The sequence below is a fragment of the Phacochoerus africanus genome, chromosome 1 (genome assembly GCF_016906955.1).
Source record: "Phacochoerus africanus isolate WHEZ1 chromosome 1, ROS_Pafr_v1, whole genome shotgun sequence".
NCBI classification, from domain to species: domain Eukaryota; kingdom Metazoa; phylum Chordata; class Mammalia; order Artiodactyla; family Suidae; genus Phacochoerus; species Phacochoerus africanus.
In genome coordinates this window covers 167,081,902-167,097,842 of record NC_062544.1, presented here as the reverse complement: position 1 = coordinate 167,097,842, position 15,941 = coordinate 167,081,902, and the positions used below count along the sequence as shown (strand labels likewise).

At 33.9% G+C, this 15,941-nt stretch overlaps 1 pseudogene; it reads left to right on the top strand.

Annotated features, from left to right (window-relative positions):
* The first annotated feature begins 1,938 nt into the window (after window positions 1-1,938).
* LOC125110742 (phospholipid scramblase 2-like) lies at window positions 1,939-15,361 on the top strand (annotated as a pseudogene).
* The last annotated feature ends 580 nt before the right edge of the window (window positions 15,362-15,941 follow it).

Genomic DNA, 15,941 nt, shown 5'->3' with positions numbered 1-15,941 from the left:
GAGTGGCTGAATAGAGTAAAAAAAAAAAAAATCCACTATTTGTTGCTACAAGAGACTTGCCTCAGCTTTCAGAACACAAAAGTGAAAGTTTAGGGATGGAAAAAAATGAAAGATTATAATCATACGGTCTTCTGAGAAAATGAAAAAAAAAAGCATTTGACAAAATTCAACATCTATTTATAATTAAAAACTCTCAATAGACTGGCTATAGAAGGAATATATCTCAATAGAGTAAAGACCATATATAACAAGCCCATAGTTATCATACAGAACACTTAAAACATGAAAGCTTTTCATCTAAGATTAGAAAGAATAGAAGAATGCCCACTCTAGCCACTTTTTTTTTTTGTCTTTTTGCCATTTCTTGGGCCGCTGCTGTGGCATATGGAGATTCCCAGGCTAGGGGTCTAATCGGAGCTGTAGCTACCAGCCTATGCCACAGCCACACAGAATCCAAGCCGCGTCTGCAACCTACACCACAGCTCACAGCAATGCTGGATCGTTAACCCACTGAGCAAGGCCAGGGATTGAACCTGCAACCTCATGGTTCCTAGTCGGATTCTTTAACCACTGCACCACTATGGGAACTCAAAGCCACTTTTATTCAACACAGTACTAACATCAAAGAGCAATTAGATAAAAGGAAATAAAAGGCATCCAAATCACAATAGAAGAAGTAAAACTATTTTAAGGTGACATATTATATGGAAACCTTTAAGATTGCTCCAATAAATTATTAGAACTAATAAATTCAGCATAGTTGCAGGATACATAACCAATAAACAAAATCAGTTACATTTCTATACATTAACAATGAAGCATCTGAAAAAATAAATTTTAAAAAATTCTTCCATTTACAATTGCATCAAAAGAATCATATACCTAGGAATACATTTAACCGAGGTGAAAGACTTGTACACTGAGAACTGTTAAGATAGTAATGAAAGAAAATGAAGAAGACACAACTAAAGCATATTCTCATGTACTGGAAGACTTTACATTACTCAAATATTCATACAAACCAAAATAATCTAAACATTCAATGAAATGTCTATCAAAATTGCAGTGGCAGCTTTCATCACAAGAAAAAAAAATCCTAAAATTTGTATAGAACCACAAAAGATGAATAACCAAAGCAATGTCGAGAAAGAACAAGCTGGATTTCTGATTTTAAACCATATTGCAAAGCCATAATAATCAACAGTTTATGGCACTGGCATAAAAACAGACACATACATCAAGGGAACAGAATAGAAAACTCAGAAGTAAACCTGCACATATGTGGTTATTTAATTTATGACAAAGGATCAAGAATATTCACTGAGAAAGGACAGTCTCTTTTTGTTGAGAAAACTGGATTACCACACGCAAAAGATTGAAACTAGACCACTATCTTACACCATACGCAAAAATCAATTCAAAATAGAGACTTGAATGTAAGACATAAAACTTCTAGAAGAATACATTGGGAGTAAGCTCCTTGACGTTGGTCGAGGTGATATTTTCTTGGATAAGATACAAAGGCAGAGATAACAGAGATCAAAATGAACAAGTAGAACAACCTTAAAGAGATTATTTATAGCATAGGAAGCCATGAATACAATTAAGAGAATGGGGAAAAAATTTGCTAGTCATCTCTGATAATGGGTTAATATCCAGAATATATAAGGATCTCATACAGCTTAATAGAAAAAATTAAAAATTGTTTTAAAATGAGGATCTGGTAGATGTTTTCCAAAGAAAACACAAATGACCAAAAGGTACATGAAAAAGCAGTCACTGTCACTGATTATCAGGGAAATGCAAATCAAAATTACAGTGAGATACTGCCTCACATTTGTTAGAATGATTATTATCAAAAAGAGAAAACAAGGATGTGGACAAAAAAGAACCCTCGCATACATACTATTGATGGGAGTGTAAACTAGAGTAGCCATTATGGGAAACGGTATGGAGATTTCTCAAAAAAAAAAAAGAACTACTAAATGGATCAATTCCATTTTCAGTTCTTGATATTTAATCAAAGGGAAGAAAATCACTATCTCCAAAGGATACTTGCACCCCCATAGTCACTGCAGTGTATTTACAATAGTCAAGACATGATAACAATCTACATGTCTTCTGATGGGTGGATAAAAAAAAAATGTGACATAGACAAACACGCACACAGAATGGAATGTTTTTCAGTCAAAAAAAAAAGGAAATCCTACCATTTGCCACGGCATGATGGACATTGACAACATTAGGCTAAATGAAATAACTCAGAAAGAGAAGGCAAAAAATATCTCAATATATGTGGAATAAAAAATTGAATTAAAAAATACTGAACTCATAGATATAGAGAACAGAGTGGCGGTTGCCAGAGGTTGGGCGTTACTGTGTTGGCAAAATGGATGAAGATGATAAGTAGGTACAAACTTTCAGTTATAAGTAAAATAATTCTTGGGAATGTGACATACAGTATGGTGACTATAATTAACAGCAACATATTATGTATTTGAAAGTTGCTAAGAAAGTAAAACTTAAATGGTCAGTTCACAAAGAAAATGTATATCTATGTGTGGTGATAGATGTTTAACTTGTATAATTTCACTATATGTAGATACATCAGTCATTATGAGGTACACATAAAACTAATAAATACAATGTTATGTGCCAAGAGCATCTCAATAAAAATTTAAATGTATCACCAATAAACATTACTTATAAGGCATAGTATTAGATAGTTATAACATTTTTGGTTTTATTTAGTTTCTTGAAACAAAGTTTTCCCTGGGAAGGAGCTCTTTGATGTTTGATCATTTGTATTCTGATTTTTTAAAATGTGTTATCGTAATGCATATATTATTGAGATTATAAAAAACCCCAAACCCAGATACTTACATTATATAGCACTCCAATTACAGTTTGTTTTAAAAGTTTATACATTCATGAAATATGTCTCTTTATCATGAAATATTAACAGATTTACTTCTTGTTAACTGTTCACTTCTTAAAAGGAATTTCTTTAATTTTCTTCTTTTCCTTTTGTCTCTAAATAGAAGTCTACATAATAACATAAGTGGTATAAAGTGATAATGATTAGTCAGCCGATTTTTAGCATCTGCGACTATGATAGGCACTTATTCATTTCCCTAGTTCAAAACTTAATACACTCTAAAGACATAACTGCGGAATCTTTGTTTTGTTTTCACTTTTTAAGTAACTAGAAGAAAACCTGGAGATTATAAAAACCCATTAATCTCACTTTACAGATTAAAAAACTGAAGATTTTTGAGATTAAGCTGCTTAATGAAACAATACATCCCATCTCATGAATCAATTTTTTCTCATGAAACATTTGACTGGCAGATATTGAGGTCAAGGCCGTTCTTTTAAAGGCAGAGTCAAGCCCTGTCTGAATCAGAACAAAGATACTTAAGGCAGGTCAAGGGTGACAGAATTTGTAAAGAACTTCTCTATATGATTAAAAATCCATCCAAACCAATATTAGAGAGTGGTATTTGTCTCCATACATTTTTAAATCATGTTTAGCCACTTTTGGTGGATTCTGACATCTTGTGACCCATGTTAATGAAGGCTCCAGACAAATGGGACCATTACTTGCTCTTCCTGGCTAAACAAGGAGGGGTCTGCAAAGCGTGGTGCAGTTTGGGAAGCCTTTCGGTCAGCTGCCATGGGAGGGAGGTGGTCAGTATTGAGTATATCTCTTGCCCCCATGAAGAGATGAGACCCCTCTAAGGTACAGAGTTTACTTAGGATGCCAGTGGTCTGGATAGCCTCTGACTTGCAGCCCTGGTTGCCAAGGACCTTCCTCCCCTTGTCTAATACCCATCTCCCCCTTCTGAACAACCACTGCTGAGCTAAACAAGGGCATCCTGGACCTGGGGTGACCTTCTACCTCACCTTCCACCTTCATTCTCTCCCTTTCCAATGTGTGCACTGATAGCAAGCTCTCATAGCTTCCTTACACAGGGAAGAAAAATGAGCCATGACTGTGGTTTATAAAACAAAATAATATATAATATTATTATACTGTATTTAATACAATAGTCTATGGAGTATAAACATAGCAGTTATCCTGTATTCCCCTCCATAAATGAATACAAGAACACGTAGCCATTGTCTGCATACACTTAGCACAACTGCACTATCCCTCACGGCACAGTCTCCCTTTCTGACATGCGTCTGTGGAATAGGGAAGATGGGAGTTGTTTTCTCTTCCATGTCTCACATAGATACTCTTTAATTTCTCTGTAGCTTAATTCTTTTTCCTCCTCTCTTTCCTCCTTTTCTCAGTCTAAATCATCTCTAAATAGCTTTCCCTTTCTCCCTATGTGATACTATGTATCATCAAAAGTAATATCTAAAAAAAATTTGAATCTAATCTGTATTTTTAACATTGTGATGATCATGATTTTGTCTTCTATGTTTTCAGTCATAATACATATTTCAAGAAAAAACAAATATGAAATTAAGAACAGCCTTGGACAGAGGATTTACTTTGCAAAAGAAGATACTGATTGCTGTATGCTATATTGCTGTGGGGCTTTTAGGCCTTTCACCATGAGGATTCTTGATCTCGTAAGTTGAGAAGTCATAACTCTGGAGAGACCACTAAGGTTTAACTGGATTTGTTGTCCTTCCTGCCTTCAGGAGGTCAGTGAGAAATTACCAGGCTCCTTTTAAAATAGTTTTTCCAAGAATTTTTACCTTTTGGTGAACACATAGAATGAAAAGATATTTAAGGAAAATCAGTCTACAAGCTATTGGTTTTTGCTTGAGAGTAAGTTGTAAAGGAAGGAAGACAGGTGAGAAAGACTGAGCAATTAGCCCCATGTTCCTGAGCAGTGCACCTCCTGGGAGATCAGAAGTCTCAGAGGCCAGACTTCTTGGATCTTCAGGGAGAGCTGAGAAGGTAGGGCACCTTGGTCAAGTACCCCACCTGAAATGACCATGAGGGCCTGGCCAAAGGCAGAGGGCACCCTGTAAGATATCCTTGAATGCCATCCCAGAGGCAAGTGAACAAAAGAATGGGGAAAAGCACACACTGTTCATCTCATAATTTTAGCCTACCTACAAGGACCAAATCTAGCAGAGGCTCCCTGAGAAATCTCAACTGCTGTGTTTTCCATTCTCCACTGGAAAAAAGTACTGTATTTGAGTCCCTGCAATATGGACGTGCTAGTGTGAGTGAGTCCCTTCAGCTCCACAGAGACCAAGTGTTTCTTTCACAGTACTTGACAGTCCTCTGATAGAGAACACAGATTTCAGGGAGATGCCAGAGCACAGAGTGTTTATAGGAAGTTGGCCTTTGCCTAGATCCCTACTGACCTGAGCCCGGCACTGCCTGGGTCACTCGGTCATCCGCACAGGGAGCTGTGACTGAGACACAGGCCCTTAGAGATTTGATGACTACTATTCCACTTATTTTGAAAGGATAACAAGTTATTCACATTGAATTATTTCATTTTCTGTGCCATTTAGGTTAGCTATAATAATATCTATAGGAATATCTGAGGAAAACCAGAGTTCTCCACAATTTATAGACCACATTATATTACCATCGGGATGGGGATTGTGCACACATCTTCCCCTAGTTTTTGTCTCATCTTCCATTTTGCAGCTGGGGAGTTTGATGCAACTTAATTAACCTCTCTGTTCCTCAGTTATTTCCTCTATAAATAGGAATAATAATACCAACATGGTAAGAATGTAGTGTGAATTAAGTAGTACATAAAACAATATCTTGCCTTTACAAAGTGGGCAAAGGACCTGAATAAACACTTGCCCAAGGAAGACATATATATGGCCAACATTTATACAAAAAGGTACTCAACATCACTCATCAGAACTGCAAATCAAAACCACAATGACATATCACAAAATACCTGTTAGAATGGCTCTTTTCAAAAAACAAGAAATATAACTAACAGGGACCTACTATATAATACAAGGAGATCTACTCAAATGTTCTGTAATAATCTATTAAAAAAGAATATATATATACACATATGCATACATAAATACACACACACACATATATATATAAAACTGATTCACTTTGCTATAAACCTAAAGGTAATACAACATTGTAAATCAACTATATCCCAGTTTAAAAAAAAAGAAATGTATGTTGGCAAGGATGTGGAGAAAAGAGAACCTTTCTTTGTACACTCTTGTTACACATGTAAATTGGTATAGCCATTAGAGAAAATAGTATGAAATTTCCTCAGATAATTGAAACTAGGACAATTATATTACCCTATGATACTACTTTTGTGTATATATTCAACAGAAATCAAAGCAAGCTTTCAAAGATATTTGCATTCAATGTTAATTACAACATTATTCACAACAGCCAAGATATGGAGACAACCTAAGTGTTCACTGACCAATGAATGAATAAAGAATACATATAAAATCTAGACAGACAGATAGGTAGATCACATTTATATGCAAATCTATAAATACACACACTAATGGAATCCTATTCAGCTAAAAAAGGGAAGAAAATCCTGCCATTGTGACAATATGCATGTACCTGGAAGGTGTTATACTATGTGAAATAGGTCAGAAAGAGAAATACAAATACAGTACGGTATCACTTAAATGTGAAACCTAAAAAGGAAAAAAAAGTCTATAACTCATAGAAACAGATTAGAATGGTGGTTGCAAGGGACTGAAGGATGGGGGAAATAGATTTTGGTTATCAGTACAAATTGTCAGTTATTAAAAAAAGTAAATTCTGGGGATCTTATGTATAGCATGATGACTATAGTTTATAATATTACAGTTGATCCTTGAAGAACATGGGTTTGAACTTCAGGGGTCCGGTTACACATTTATCTCTTTCAATAAATACATGCTACAGTACTACGGTACTATACAATCTATGGTTGGTTGAATCCACAGATGTAGAATCTTGGTATGGAAGGCCAGCTATAAAGGCAGATTTTTGACTTCTTGGTGAGAAGTTGGGGGAGTTTGGGGGAGTTAGTGCCCCTAACCCCTGCATTGTTCAAGGGTCAACTGTATACTGTATCCTTGAAATTTGCTGAAAGTAGACCCCAATTATTCACACCAAAGATAAAAGTAACTATATAAGGTGATGGATATATTAACGTGATTGTGGTAATTTCACAGTGTACATGTATAGTAAATCATCACATGATACACCTTAAATGTACTACAATTTATTTGTTAATTATACCTCAGTATATTGGAAAAAAAGATAATAATGAGAGCTCTTATGAGACATAATTATAATGATAATAATGATGATGATGATGATATATATTGCATTTATTCTTTTGCTTTTATAGATAGAAATCCAGGCTCCTCCTGGCATACCAATAGGTTATGTTACTCAGGTCAGACACCCATTTCTGAGAAAGTTTAGAATTCAAAATGAAAACAGAAAGGATATAGTGCAAATCATTGGTCCATGTTGCGTGTACAGCTTTTGTGGAGATGTTGATTTTGAGGTAAGAGATGTGGTAAATTTTATAAGTTGGCCCTCCTACTATAAGGATATTATAATTCTGTAAGGTGTTATATATATTCAATAAATATTTGTATGCTGATCTCAAGAAGAAGGTAATGTGCTCATATACTTAACTTTGGTTAGAGAGGTGGTATTTGCTCTTAAAAACATCAATGTTAATCATTCCAAATGTGAAAAAAGAGAAGAAGAGCCTTATAGTCAAATAAAGGTAAGCAAAACATCTCACATTTAAACATGGTGTTTTCTGTGTGGAAGTATTGTGTTTCATCCATTTGAATTAGAACACTAATATTGTCAGCGAAGTCCGATCCAAAGCCTACAACCCTTCCTTAGCGTGAAACACAGGCTGCTCGTGCTCTAGGCCCTCTTCGGAAGCTCTGATATTTTTGAGTTCCTATAGAAGGCCCAATTATGCAAAGAGCATTTTAGCAAAGATAACATAAGATGTATTATCTAATTACGCATTTTTATGGTCTTTCCTTTTGTATTAAGTTGATCTCTGTAAACCACAATATAGAAATGTATTTACTACATAGAGGAATTTCATCATAGCAGTTTTCCAACAGATGAAGCCTGGCCCTATAGCTCAAAGTATTTAGTTGCAAATGTTTAAAGGTTTAGACATTTTATAACAATCTTGATATCATGAGTCTCTTGGAAACTCATAAAGCTGCTAAATTGGACCTCATTTCCACAAAAGGGGCAAAATTCTCCTAAACAGAGCAGGGCTGTTCCCTTATAAGATGTGGGAACTCTGCCACTGTCACCTGATTTCCTAAGGTTTCCCATTATCCAGCATCTTTCTTTTACATTATCTGCCAAGATAATGTAAAATCTACTTCTTGTTGAATTAAAATATCATCCTTACCACACTAAATTCCACAGATAATGGAATCTATTTCTAGATTCTCTCCTCTGTTGCATTTATTTAACAATCTGTTTTTACAACAGTGCCTTATAATATTAATTATTATAATATTATTAATCATTATATTAATTATTATTAATATAATATTAATTATTATGAATTAATGATTTTTCCTCTATCAGGTCATAGTGAAACAATCACTCAGTGTTCTTCTTTTATCATAATTTCTTGCTGTTGTCTATTGTTTTTTTAATATGAGCATTATGGTCATTTTATTTAATTTTTTAGAAGTTAGAATCTAATCAGTATTGTGTGAAATCTGCTTATCTTTTTAAAAAATTAACACATTTATGATGCTAAACCTGACCAATCCAAGAAGAAATATGTCTTTTAATTAATTCATATCTTGTTTTTTTTATTCTTCATGAGACCATATATGTTTCTTCATATAGTACTTGCTTTTTTGTTAAGTTTATTTGTAATATATACATACTATTATCACTATTAAAAAGTAATATTTTTATTTTGAGGGCTTATTATTAATTGTGAGAAAAGCTATTTATTTTTCTTATTTTTTTTTATCCAGTCATATGACTGTACTCTAATGTTAGGTGTTTGCTTTATTTACTGTTTTCCTAGGTATAAAATCACAGTGCCAATGAGATTATGGTAGCTTTTCTAATGTTTGTATACCAGTTGGCTCACTTTTTTCCCACTCTACCTACACTCCAAAAATAATAATGATGGTGATAATAGTGGAAATATCTACCAATTTGATGATTTCAGTTGAAATAGTAGCAAATATTATACTTTAGAAAGATATTGCTATTGTTTCTCATGCCATTTTTCTATTCCTATGTTGCCTAGCACAGGAATTGGCATACTTTTTTTTTTAAAGAGGACCAGATAAAATATATTTAAGGCTTTGTGGCCCATATGGTCATTGTCATAACTATTCAATTATACTATTAAAGCATGAAAGTAGTCACAGACAACACATCAATGAATGGATATATTTTAATGTTAATAAACCTTTATTTTAAAACCAGAAGGCAGGAAGATTGGTTCATTAATCATTATTTCCTAGTTTCTGACAGATTTTTAATAGAAATTGATCTTTAAGTTTTTAAAAGTCAGAACATTATAATGGTCAAAGGTACAGACTTTGGAGCCAGAATGATCTCTTATCTCTGTAACTTGGATAACTTACTTAACCTTTCTTTGCTTCAATTTTTCAATATAAACTTGCATATAGTAATAATACACATTATGCAAGTTTGTTCTGAGTGTTAAATTACCTCACTATTGTAAAGCCTCTGTATGTCATGAATATACTAAATGTTATATTTATTAGTAGTAAACAATAAAATATATTTTCAGCAATATTAATATGACCATTTGTTTATAATTTATCATTATTTTAATATTTTACACTTTATTGCATTATATTCTTTTGATACTTATGTAGGCTTATCTGTGAGTGTTCTATTTGGATTTTTTCATTTATATTTACATTGCAAGTGAATCTGTAGTTTTCTTTTTAGAATTTATTTATCAAATATTGGTGTTAAATTTATGGCTTTATACATTTTATTCAAATATAATATACCACAATACTATTTTTTATCCACTTTTGATACCAAATGTATGTTTTTTTCCTCATACAAAAAGCTATCCTACTCTGTGGACACTAACTGGGTGTGCAACTCAATTCAATTCTGACACTAACTAATTGGAGTGATGCAAACCCCACAATTTAAGGCTCATTCTCACTGGACAGCCTCTACATCAGATGCTGATCACAAGTCCCAAACTTCCTGCACTCTGACCTACTGGCTATAAATCAAGGATACCTGCAATGCCCTCCTCAGGTTCAAAAATTTGCTATGGTAATCACAAAACTCAGGAACATACTTTATTAATGTTTGTAAGTTTTTATAAAGGAGATTATAAAATACAGATAAACAAGAAGATGAAGATATATACAAGGCAAGGTCTGTAAGGGTCCTTACTACAGGCTCCTTGAGTCATCTACCATCCTCCCAGCACGTGAATAGGTTCACCAACCTGGAGGTTCTCCAAACATCATTGTTTAGAGTATTTATGGAGGTTTTGTTGCATAGGCATGATTTATTGTATCATTAGCCACTGGTGATTAAGTCAATCTCTTAGCCCTTGTCTCCTCCCCAGAGGTCAAGATAGGGGCCAAAAGTGTCAAGTTTCTAATTATTGCTTAGACTTCCTGGTAACCATCCTGAAGCTCTCAAGTTCCCACAGCCATCAGTCATCTCATTAGCCTACAAAACTTTTATTACTCAGGAGATTTCAAAAGCTTATGCATCTATGTGCCAGGATCCTGGGACAAAGACCACATATTATAATGAAAGATTGTCCTATAATCACTATCAATCTGAAAGTTAGAAGAGTTTTAGAGCTCTATGTCAGGAATTAGGGACAAAAATAAATATGTATTTCTTCTTGTGTCTCAACTACCAATTAATTATTTCAAGGTTAATAAAATGTTATTATAAAATTTTTCTCTTTTAAAAAGTTTACCTAGAATTTAGCTAGAAATTCTTGGTCCTAATAACTTTTCAGTTGTAAGTCATTATTTATATTTCTGATGCTTTTCATTAAAAATATATTTTTTATTTCTTAAATGAATTTTGGTACAATTTAAAATTTCTTGAAATATAAATCAAAAAGGGGAAATATGAATATTTAATAGTAAGATTATGATGGCCGGTAAATTACTTTTTGTATTTTTTAAATTTTTTAAATATTTCAAAAATTAAAAATACATTTTAAAAATGATCTCTTTACAACCTACATATGCTTAAATGACAACTATTGGCAGATAAGGCACTAAAATGTGCAAGAGATTTGTATTAATCTGTTTTGCCACAATAGTGTTACATGACATGTAACCCCTAAAGCTCAGTGGCTTAAAAAACAGCCATTTTATTTTCATGCTTATGGATCTGCAGGTCAACTGTGTCTGGGGGATATACCTAGGCTCAACCAGATAGCTCTGATTTAGGCTGCCAGTTGGTTTCAGATGCTGTTCCAAGTATGTTCATTCCAGAGCTGTAGCAACAGCAGCTGCCTGGATCAAACTTTTCTACTGGCTGATCACTGGACAGCAAGACCAAGGCCAAACAACTCAGCCATGTTCAAGGTCATGTCACATCCAGTAACATTCCATTGGTCAAACAAGGCATGTAGCCAAACTTAATTTGAAAGTGCTTGGGCTTACAATGGGAAGGGACCAAAATGAATCTATGATGAATAATAATCTATACTCTTGCAGTGTTCATATTTAAAGTTTATTTCACATTTTTAAAGAACTTAACCATCCTATTCCAAATAAAATGAGTCAGTTCTTTTCAGTTTCTCCACATTTATGTAGTTGGTCCCTATGAAGCTAGAGCTTCATAGGTTGTTCCTAGCACATGTACCTTGTGCACATTTGAAAAGGACACTTTTCCTGGTTTGACACACCCTGCCTGTATATACCTTGGCAAGTGTGGGCTACATCCAGCCCCCACATGCCCATTTGGTGAGGTGCATTCCTCTGGCTACAAGCAGTTCAGCTCTTTATCATGGCCCTGAGCTTTTACTCAGGCAGAGCTGTAAAACTAGAAAAATTTCACTGGAGCTTTTTTGTTTCATACATACTTCCCAAAGAGTTGTCCCTTACCCCCTCCTGTTGTCCAGTCTTACCCCAACTCTTAACCTAGGGCATCTCATCGAGTTACTTCTTGGTTACTTTTCTTCACTCAAAGGACTTCACTTTTATAAGCTCTTAGCATTTCATGTTTTTGTAATGACACTGGTTATAATGGGGCCCCCATTACCTGTGTAACCTATCTGTATGAAAGCAGAAATCGAATGGGAGTTTCATTTCCTACCTCTCAATGGCATCTAGAAATTTCATCAAAGAAACAATTCATAGGGGTATCTTTTCCTGCTTAGATTTTATTTTGGATCAATTCAACTCATTTATTATTGTCTGTCTTAATGTAAAATAAAAAATACTAAGTTTTTTAGCAAAACTACTTTTACATCAATTTTTTTCTTGTATCTGTAAATAGATACAGGAATCTATATGCATCTAATGAGTAGTAGAATTTTCAAAGTTCACTGTGGCACATAATTTTAACACAGTGTTTTTTGTTTGTTTGTTTTGGCTTTTTAGAGCTGCACCCACAGCGTACGGAGCTTCCCAGGCTAGGGGTCCAATTGGAGCTACACTTCCTAGCCTGTGCCATAGCCACAAGAACATCAGATCCAAGCTGTGTCCATAACCTACACCACAGGTCATGGCAATGGCAGATCCTTAACCCACTCAACGAGGCCAAGGAAACCTGCAACCTCATGGTTCCTAGTGAGATTCGTTTCTGCTGCGCCATGACAGGAACTCTTAGAGTGTTCATTTTATTCCAACTTTGAAAGTATCTTTATTATTACTTTTCTAGAATTCTTTAAGACTGTATCTTTTTTTTTCAATTTAGATAAGGTCTCTTGATGGAAAAGGTGTGGTTGGCAAGATTTCTAAGCAGTTTACTGGGATTGCGAGAGAGATATTTACAAATTACAGTAAATTTGACATCGAGTTCCCTTCAGATATTGATGTGAAAATGAAAGCTGTGATGCTTGGCGCATGTTTCCTCATTGTAAGTCTGTTCTTACTAATCCTGAGTACAGATGGTTTCTCTAGTATCATTCTGAAACGACTTATTAAATTTCACATTTTCACTTCTTAAATTTATAGGTTTTATTAAAAGGGTTCCCATTTAATCCTCACTCTCAAATTTCATTTTCTTCTGGTACTCTTGATTCACAGCTGACTAGTTTTCTCTGGAAAGTCAAGTGAATTTCACATCAATAAAAGGACCTATGTGTTAAGGAGAGGCCTTGGTCTTTGGTCTTGGTCAAAATTGGTGCTTTGGAGAACACTTTAAACATGGCCTTACATGGGATAAAACTCAGTGTAACAGTGAGATTTCCTCTTGATTCACCATTAAATTAAATCATTTAATCCAAGAGGGTAATCTGCAACAGGAGTATGTATCCAATCAAGCCATTAGATCAACTGCCAATGGAGAGAAAAATGCATGGGATAGAACAATGATCCTGAACTTGTCTTCACATTAAATCCCCCAGGGAGATTTCAAAATCCCCAAGTACCAAATTGTATGCCAGTTCAATTAAATCAGAATCAGAGGTTTATAAAATTCCCCAGATGATTCCATACACAGTCAAAGTCAAAGACATCTGGGATGGAGCAATGGTTTTCAACCTTAGCTGCGCAATAGAAACACCTGGGTAACTTCAAGCTCCCTATGTCAAGCTGTACCCAGATCTAGTAAACCAAATCTCTGAAGGTGAGACCAAGCCTTCAAGAGGTGTCAAGCTCTCATGTGATTCCAATATGCAAGCAAGGTTTGCAGTCACTAGATGACTATCTTAAACATTAACTTGAGAATGTAGTCTGAAAATATTAGGAGGTGAGATGCCATAGAGCAAAAGAACCCAGTTCCTTTAACAAATAAATACCAAGGAAGATAAAAAGATAAAAGTACAATTTAAAAGAGGAGGGAGACATCAACCTAATACAATTTGTGGACTATGTTTAGATATTGATTTGAAGAAATAAATATAAAAACACATTTACAAGGCATTATAAATACATGTGAATATTGGTTATTTGATGATATTAGTGAATTATTAAGGCTTTTTAATGTTCTGATGATGATATAGTAGTTATTTAAAATAAAACACTACCCATATCTTTTATAGGCAAATCCAGATGTATTTCAGTATAAAATGGTAATGATATAAGAGTATGCTTATAAATAATAAATATGAAGGTGGGGGGATTTAAGAGATGGAATAATTGCTGAACCATGATTGGTCATCTTAATAATTATTAAAGCTGGGTGAGGGGTCTTTGGGACTTTGTTACACAATTCTGTCTAATTGGAGATGTGCTTAATATTTTCTGTAATAACTTACAATATAAAAAGAGTTCTCTGTAAAAGTTGTGTTTTCAGTAAGTGTTCATTTCACATAAAAAGCAAAATCTAACCTTGACATTAAAGGAAGGGTCCAGCCAATAGCAAAGTAATGTGAAATACACATAAATGGTGTGATTAGGGAAGAGAGGCAATTTCAGGTGTTTGGCTCAATGGTTAATGAGACTGAGGTGATGGTGGGAGTATTAGAGGGTGACTTTAGCCTTCCTATAAAGGACCTTTAAAGATTAAGCAACTCTTTGCAGAGATTGGCAATTCACTGAAAATTGTTTTGTTAATTGGTTGGTTTTATAAGATATAGATAAAACTGCTATAAATCCAAATTTTAGAAAGATAAATCCTGGTGTCTATGTGAGAAATGTATTTCAGAAGTAAAATTGGAGTAGTGTAACTACAAGTGATTAGCAATATGGATTAAATTATTTATGTTGAAAATATAAAGGAAAACAATAGATGGAGGATAAATAAAATCCATAGGATTTAGCTAAAGGCATAGGGGAGGGGATTTGAATAGACACTGATTGAATGGAATAGGCTGAGAAACAGCAAATCTGGAAGACCAATCATTAAACAGACACAAAATTTCTAAGGTGCATTCTGACTCTTGAAATGGCTGTCATTCTTATGGGAAAAAATTTTAAAGTGTACATAGAACTCCAGTTACAAGTTGTATTGTTACATGATAAGGACAACAAAGAATAGAGGAAGAAATATTGAAAGAGGAAGATTCACAGGGGAACTAGAAAAAGTGAAATATAGGGAAATTACCAAAAAGCAATCAAATTCATGCAGGTATCAACAAAGGGATGAGTTATACATAGGATTTAACTGCTATTAAAATAGAAAGCTGAAGGTAGAAATTATATAGCTATATACTTCTTCCAGATTTATTGTTTACTGTTAATTTTTCTTATTTAATAGATTACTGTGTTTCATCAGATTCCTTAGCATTTTTGCATCAGAGAACTGTCTGTGTTTTGTTGCTGAAAATTTATTTCTGTATTTTTTATTTTTATCTAGGATTTCATGTTTCATGAAAATAATGAATGCACTAAGATTTTGACATCAAGACTATTGTAGCAGTGTCATAAAAGTCTCAGAAAACTTGGTGTCTACACTGACTGGGACTATATAAAAGGAGAACTCAGTGGTTTTTTTTTCCTTGAAAGTCATTTACCATATGTGAAATACTCTGTGATGCCTGTAGTCCAGGTATGTGATTTCACCTCAAAACTATATATTTTCAGTTCACTGGCTTATAAATGTTTCTATACAACCTCTTTGAAAATTCATTGTGTATTTGTAAGAAATTACATTGCGTATTTGGACTTTTTATCTTTAGACATGAATCTTCTTATCAAAAATGTTTTGAATACAGTCTGATTTTTTCCATTATGGCAAAAATTAAGGACCGTTAAAGTAACTATAATATACAAACATACTTAAGTCTAGTTATATTTCTATATACGTATATAATATTTAAATATTATATATAAATAAATGTATATAATATATAACTATATATGCA